Consider the following 7348-nt stretch of genomic DNA (forward strand, 5'->3'; position numbering starts at 1 on the left):
GTTTCTCACTAGACTGTTAGCTCTTTGAGGGCAGAGACCATTTCTCTTGCTCAATTGTACTTCCCCAAGAGCTTTGACCAAAGGTCGGATAACAGAAGGCACTTACGTCAATTAACCGTTTCTACCTATTTCTCTCTTTAACTCTGTCTCCATTCGCTCTTCTTTTCCTTCCTTTTTCTCCCCCTCTAATTTTGGATCACCGGTCCCGCTCCCTACCTCATTCAGAGTGCCAGGAAGTAGAACATTTTAGCTAGATGGTTTAATTTGAATGGAACAGTGTTGCTGTGCGCTCCCATCCTGTCCCTCTCTTAGTCAGAGATGGGGGAAAAAATTGACCCTCAGAGAGGCCTCCCAGAGAGTCAACGTCACGTTGGGACTAGAATTCTCCAGCTCCGTTTTCCCCTGGGCAATGGGACTGAATGGAAGACAAGAAACCCTCTAGGTCTCTTTAATTTTCCCTGCCGCAGCCAGGGGAAAACTTCCTCTCCACATTAGCCAGTCTCCCTGGGAGGATGTAAGGCAGCCAGAATGAGTTTGCAAAGCCCTTGGAGACTGCCGGGGATGAGATAAAGGATGAGTGTTCCCAAATGCCCAGAAGTCTGGATGTCTCTGATACCTGTGCCGCCGTCCCTATCCCGGGCACAGGGAGGGTTAGGAATTAAGGGGGAAAGGAGCAGCGGAAGGTGAAGGGAGGACAGGGAGCCAAGACCCGAGGAAAGAGTGGTGGAGGGGCTGTTGAGGACCATGGGGAGAGTGGGAGAGGAAGAAGGTGGAAGAGTTGGATTCCTATGGATTGGCTTTGGTTTCCTGAAGCGCTCAGGTGGCATAGGGTGGCGCTCAGGTGGCATAGGGTGGCGCTCAGGTGGCATAAGCGCTTAGTACAGTGCTCTGCACATAGTAAGCGCTCAATAAATACGATTGATGATAGGGAGGGGGCTCACCTCCCAGATCCTCTCCCCCTTTTAGACTGTGAGCCCACTGTTCGGTAGGGACTGTCTCTATATGTTGCCAATTTGTACTTCCCAAGCGCTTAGCACAGTGCTCTGCACATAGTAAGCGCTCAATAAATACGATTGATGATGATGATGATGATCCTCATGGGACAAACATTTCCCTCATGAACCAGGGAAGAGCCGTCCTCTTCTCACGCCAACCCCACGCGCACTGTCCTCTCAGCTTCTGGTCCATCAATCAATCAATCAATCAGTCAATCGTATTTCTTGAGCGCTTACTGTGTGCAGAGCACTGTACTAAGTGCTTGGGAAGTACAAGTTGGCAACACGCAGGGACGGTCCCTACCCAACAGTGGGCTCACGGTCTAAAAGGGGGAGACAGAGAACAAAACCAAACATACTAACAAAATAAAATAAATAGAATAGATATGTACAAGTAAAATAAATAAATAGAGTAATAAATATGTACATACATATATACAGGACATATATACATATCGTCCTGCAAGGGGGATGGCCAGATCAAGGGGGTTGAGGTGAGCCCTCCAGGGCCAGCTGGGACAACTAAAGGGTCTGCACCCAGGCCAAAGGTTGCCCTTTCTTCTGGGTGTGGGTATCACTCTTCCCTTTCACCCAGAACAGTTCCTGCTGCGGAGATGAGGAGGCAGAGGTGTGGTCGGGATGGTGACACTGAACCATGAGAAGCAGTGTGGCTCAGTGGAAAGAGCCCGGGCTTTGGAGTCAGAGATCATGGGTTCAAATCCTGGCTCTGCCAATTGTCAGCTGTGTGACTTTGGGCAAGTCACTTCACTTCTCTGGGCCTCAGTTCCCTCATCTGTAAAATGGGGATGAAGACTGTGAGCCCCAGGTGGGACAACCTGATCACCTTATATCCTCCCCAGTGCTTAGAACAGTGCTTTGCACATAGTAAGCGCTTAACAAATGCCATCATTATTGAGAAGCAGCGTGGCTCAGTGGAAAGAGCACGGGCTTGGGAGTCAGAGGTTATGGGTTCTAATCCCGACTCTGCTGCTTGTCAGCTGTGTGACTTTGGGCAAGTCACTTCACTTCTCTGGGCCTCAGTTCCCTCATCTGGAAAATGGGGATGAAGACTGTGAGCTCCACATGGGACAACCTGATCACCTTGTAACCTCCCCAGCGCTTAGAACAGTGCTTTGCACATAGTAAGCACTTAATAAATGCCATTATTATTATTATTATTATTGTAGCCTCCCCAGTGCTTAGTACAGTGCTCTGCACATAGCAAGCACTCAATAAATACGATTGAATGAATGAATGCTTTGCACATAGTAAGTGCTTAATAAATGCCGTTATTAACCTCCCAGGTGGTTACACCTGTCTCCCCAGGGCAGTGGTCCCTGGATGGTTGCCCACCACTTAATCTGATCTTAGTACAGTGCTCTGCACACAGTAAGCGCTCAATAAATACGACTGATGATGATGATCTGCCCAGAGATTCCCCCTACGTTGCCTCTTCAGCCCTTCCACACCACCCAAGTCCTTAAGTACTCACAGTTCCTGTAGCTAGTATGTACATTCTTGTCTGCTCCGTGACCTTGGGCAAGTTGCTTCACTTCCCTGTGCGTCGAGTTACCTCATTTGTAAAATTCATTCATTCAATCGTATTTATTGAGCACTTACTGCGTGCAGAGCACTGTACTAAGCGCTTGAGAAGTACAGGTTGGGAACATATAGAGACGGTCCCTAACCAACATTGGGCTCACAGTCTAGAAAGGGGAGACAGACAACAAAACAAAACATATTAACAAAATAAAATAAATAGAATACATATGTACAAAAAACATAAATAGAGTAATAAATATGCACAAACATATATACATATATACAGGTGCTGTGGGAAGGGGAAGGAGGTAAGGCGGGGGGATGGGGAGGGGGAGGAGGGGGAGAGAAAGGAGGGGGCTCAGTGTGGGAAGGCCTCCTGGAGGAGGTGAGCTTTCAGTAGGGCTTTGAAGAACTTAGAACAGTGCTTTGCACATAGTAAGTGCTTAAAAAATACTATTATTATTATTATTATTATTATTATTATTATTATTATTACCTACCGTGTACAGGGTACTGTATTAAAGTCTTGGGAGAATACAAGAGTCAGTTGACTTGATCCCTGCCCTCAGAGTGTTTACCATCTAATTGGGGAGGCTGACACTTTAAGGAATTATAATTAGGAGGAAGCAATAAGTTGTATCAGGTGTGTAATAATGATAATAATAGTAATGATTGTGGTACTTGTTAAGCATAGACTATGTGCCAGACACTGTACTAAACGCTGGGGTGGATCCAAGCAAATCAGGTTGGACACAGTCCCTGTCCCAGATGAGGCTCACAGCCTTAATCTCCATTTTAATCTCACTGTTGACGGCGCTACCATCCTTCCCATCTCACAAGCCCGCAACCTTGGTGTCATCCTCGACTCCGCTCTCTCGTTCACCCATCACAGCCAATCCGTCACCAAAACCTGCCGTTCTCACCTCCACAACATTGCCAAGATCCACCCTTTCCTCTCCATCCAAACCGCTACCCTGCTCGTTCAAGCTCTCATCCTAACCAGTCTGGATGACTGCATCAGCCTCCTCTCCAATCTCCCAACCTCCTGTCTCTCCCCACTTCAATCCATACTTCACGCCGCTGCCCGGATCGTCTTTGTGCAGAAACGTTCTGGGCATGTTACTCCCCTCCTCAAAAATCTCCAGTGGCTACCAATCAACCTACGCATCAGGCAAAAACTCCTCACCCTTGGCTTCCAGGCTGTCCATCCCCTGGCCCCCTCCCACCTCACCTCCCTTCTCTCCTTGTCCAGCCCAGCCCGCACCCTCCGCTCCTCTGCCGCTAATCTCCTCACCGTACCTTGTTCTCGCCTGTCCCGCCGTCGACCTCCGGCCCACGTCATCCCCCTGGCCCGGAATGCTCTCCCTCCGCACATCCGCCAAGCTCGCTCTCTTCCTCCCTTCAAGGCCCTACTGAGAGCTCACCTCCTCCAGGAGGCCTTCCCAGATTGAGCCCCCTTTTTCCTCTCCTCCTCTCCATCCCCACTGCCCTATCTCCTTCCCCTCCCCACAGCACTTGTATATATTTGTACAGATTTATTACTCTATTTTACTTGTACGTATTTACTACTCTATTTTATTAATGATGTCCATATAGCTATAATTCTATTTCTTCTGATAGTTTTGACACCCTGTCTACAAGTTTTGTTTTGTTGTCTGTCTCCCCCTTCTAGACTGTAAGCCTGTTCTTAGACAGGGACCGTCTCTATATGTTGCCAACTTGTACTTCCCAAGCGCTTAGTCCAGTGCTCTGCGCACAGTAAGTGCTCAATAAATATGATTGAATGAATGAATGAATGAATTTGAGCAACAACAGATCAGAGAGTGGCTTCTAATAATCATAACAATCATATTTGTTAAGGGCTCACTCTGTGCCAAACACTGTACCTGGTAGATGTAGGGAGGTTGAACACATCCCTGTCCCACATGGGGTTCAATCAGTCAGTCGTATTAATTGAGCACATACTACGTGTAGAACATTCTACTAAGCACTTGGAAGAGTACAACAGGTCGGTCATCTGTGTTTATTGAGCGCTTACTGTGCGTTGAGCACTTACAGAGCGCTTGGGAGAGTACGATATAGCAACATTGCAGATACATTCCCTGCCAACAATGAGCTGACAGCTTAGAAGGGGAGACAGACATTAATATAAATTGTAAGAAATATAAATAAATATGTAGATAAAGATCCCTGCCCACAAGGATCTTACAGTCAAGAGGGGGGAGACAGATATTGAATCCCCACTTTATAGCAGCCCCCACTCCCCCAAATCTGTTGGATTTGGGAATAGATTGGGGCCCTGATTGGGGACTGAGCCCCTTGGCCCCTCTAGACTGTAAGCTCATTGTGGGCAGGGAGTGTTTATTATTATATTGTACTCTCCCAAGTGCTTAGTACAGTGCTCTGCACATAATAATAATGATGGCATTTGCTAAGTGCTTACTATGTGCAAAGCACTGTTCTAAGCGATGTGGGGGATGCAAAGTGATCAGGTTGTCCCATGTGGGGCTCACAGTCTTAATCCCCATTTGACAGATGAGGTCACTGAGGCTCAGAGAAGTGAAGTGACTTGCCCAAGGTCATACAACAGACATGTGGCGGAGTCGGGATTAGAACCCATGACCTCTGACTCCCAAGCCCGGGCTCTTTCCATTGAGCCAGGCTGCTTCTCTAAGTGCACATGGGAAGTGCTCAATAAATACGATCGACTGATTAAACTGACAGGCCCAGTCAATCAATCAGTCAATCAATCAATCGTATTTATTGAGCGCTTACTATGTGCAGAGCACTGTACTAAGCGCTTGGGAAGTACAAATTGGCAACATATAGAGACAGTCCCTACCCAACAGTGGGCTCACAGTCTAAAAGGGGGAGACAGAGAACAAAACCAAACATACTAACAAAATAAAATAAATAGAATAGATATGTACAAATAAAATAAATAAATAAACAGAGTAAAAAATATGTACAAACACATATACATATATACAGGTGCTGTGGGGAAGGGAAGGAGGTAAGATGGGGGGGATGGAGGGGGGACGAGGGGGAGAGGAAGGAAGGGGCTCAGTCTGGGAAGGCCTCCTGGAGGAGGTGAGCTCTCAGCAGGGCCTTGAAGGGAGGAAGAGAGCTAGCTTGGCGGATGGGCAGAGGGATTGGGGGCATTCCAGGCCCGGGGGATCACGTGGGCCGGGGGTCGATGGTGGGACAGGCGAGAGCGAGGTATGGTGAGGAGATCAGTCCTTACGGGGCCCAGCTTTTCTCTTACTCCAGTTAGGGATCTGCCCCGTTCTCCAGTAGGGACAACTGACAGGGCCAACGTCTCCTTCCTGGAACCATTATCAACCATTTCAGCCAACGCCAGTGGCCTCCCGAGAGGATCTATTTGAGATGATTTCCTTGCCAGTTGGTGGTCGCGGGTCTGGTAACAGTTTGTAGTGCCAACTCAACCCCGCCCTTGGAAGGGAAGGAAATAACTGAGGGATCACTCAGATGGCATTGCACTGGGCAAGAATTCATCTGAACCAGCCCAGAGAGCCCGTTCAAGGACTGCTGGACCATCTGTGCCAACCCAGAGGAAGCGGCCCCTGTTTCTCCTGGAAGTTCGGCCCCTGCCCAGAGCCTGGGGAGTTGGAGTTTGCCTCAAAAGGAGCAGTGAGGGAGGGGGCCCATGGGGCAGCTGTACCCAAGGTGTTGAGGAGTAGCTATTGGCCAATCCTTTCCAAAGCTCAGCCGCCTCCCCCTTCAATCAATCAATCAATCAATTGTATTTATTGAGCGCTTACTGTGTGCGGAGCACTGTATTAAGCGCTTGGGAAGTACAAGTTGGCAACATATAGAGACAGTCACTACCCAACAGTGGGCTCACAGCCTAGAAGTCTAGTCTCAGCCTTCAGCTTTGTCTCACAGAGCCCTCGCGAGCACGGGGCGTACCTCTTTTGGGGAGCCCACCGCCCTATCCTGGAGACCCTCACCATCTTCAGAGGGTCTGCAGGCCGGGGCTCGTGATGGTTGAAGACCCTCGAAGCGAAGCTTCCCCTGAGCACCACTGTTGGGTAGGGACTATCTCTATATGTTGCCAACTTGTACTTCCCAAGCGCTTAGTACAGTGCTCTGCACACAGTAAGTGCTCAATAAATACAATTGATTGATTGATTGATTGATTGAGCAGCCCCCTCGTCTCTCCCAGTTGGACTCAACCTCCTTGGGGAAGCTGGAGTCAGGCCCGCACTTTGGAAGCCAGCCCAGCTTGGCTGGAAGCCACGGCTTAGCCTGGGAATTGGATTATTAGAGCATCAATTGAACCAACGGCCTCCAACGCCCACAGGGACATGGCGAACATGAGGATTACCCCCCCCGCTTCCGAAAGGCCAGAAGAGCAGGGGAGAAGGGCGAGACGGCACCCATTCTCCCCACCAGCTCAGTGCCAGGGCAGACTTCCTTCCCTGTGCCAGCTCTTCCTGTGCCAGCATTCCTTGTCCCTTGGCCTTCCGACCTGGTCTCCCTTCTGGACTGGAGACTTTTCCCCAGCTCACGCTACTGAGCCTCTGTCTACATCCCCTGGCCTCCCTGAGCTGGGGATAGAGTGTGAGCCCACTGTTGGGTAGGGACTGTCTCTATATGATGCCAACTTGTACTTCCCAAGTGCTTAGTACAGTGCTCTGCACACAGTAAGCGCTCAATAAATACGATTGATTGATTGATTGATTGATAGGGTGGCATCACCCCATCTCAACTCCCCAGAGTTGCAGGCACCCAACCCTCCACCCGTGGCCCTGACCCAGGTCGAACCTCATTGCTCCACCATCCCTCCA

Source organism: Tachyglossus aculeatus, chromosome 21 (genome assembly GCF_015852505.1).
Source record: "Tachyglossus aculeatus isolate mTacAcu1 chromosome 21, mTacAcu1.pri, whole genome shotgun sequence".
Taxonomy (NCBI): domain Eukaryota; kingdom Metazoa; phylum Chordata; class Mammalia; order Monotremata; family Tachyglossidae; genus Tachyglossus; species Tachyglossus aculeatus.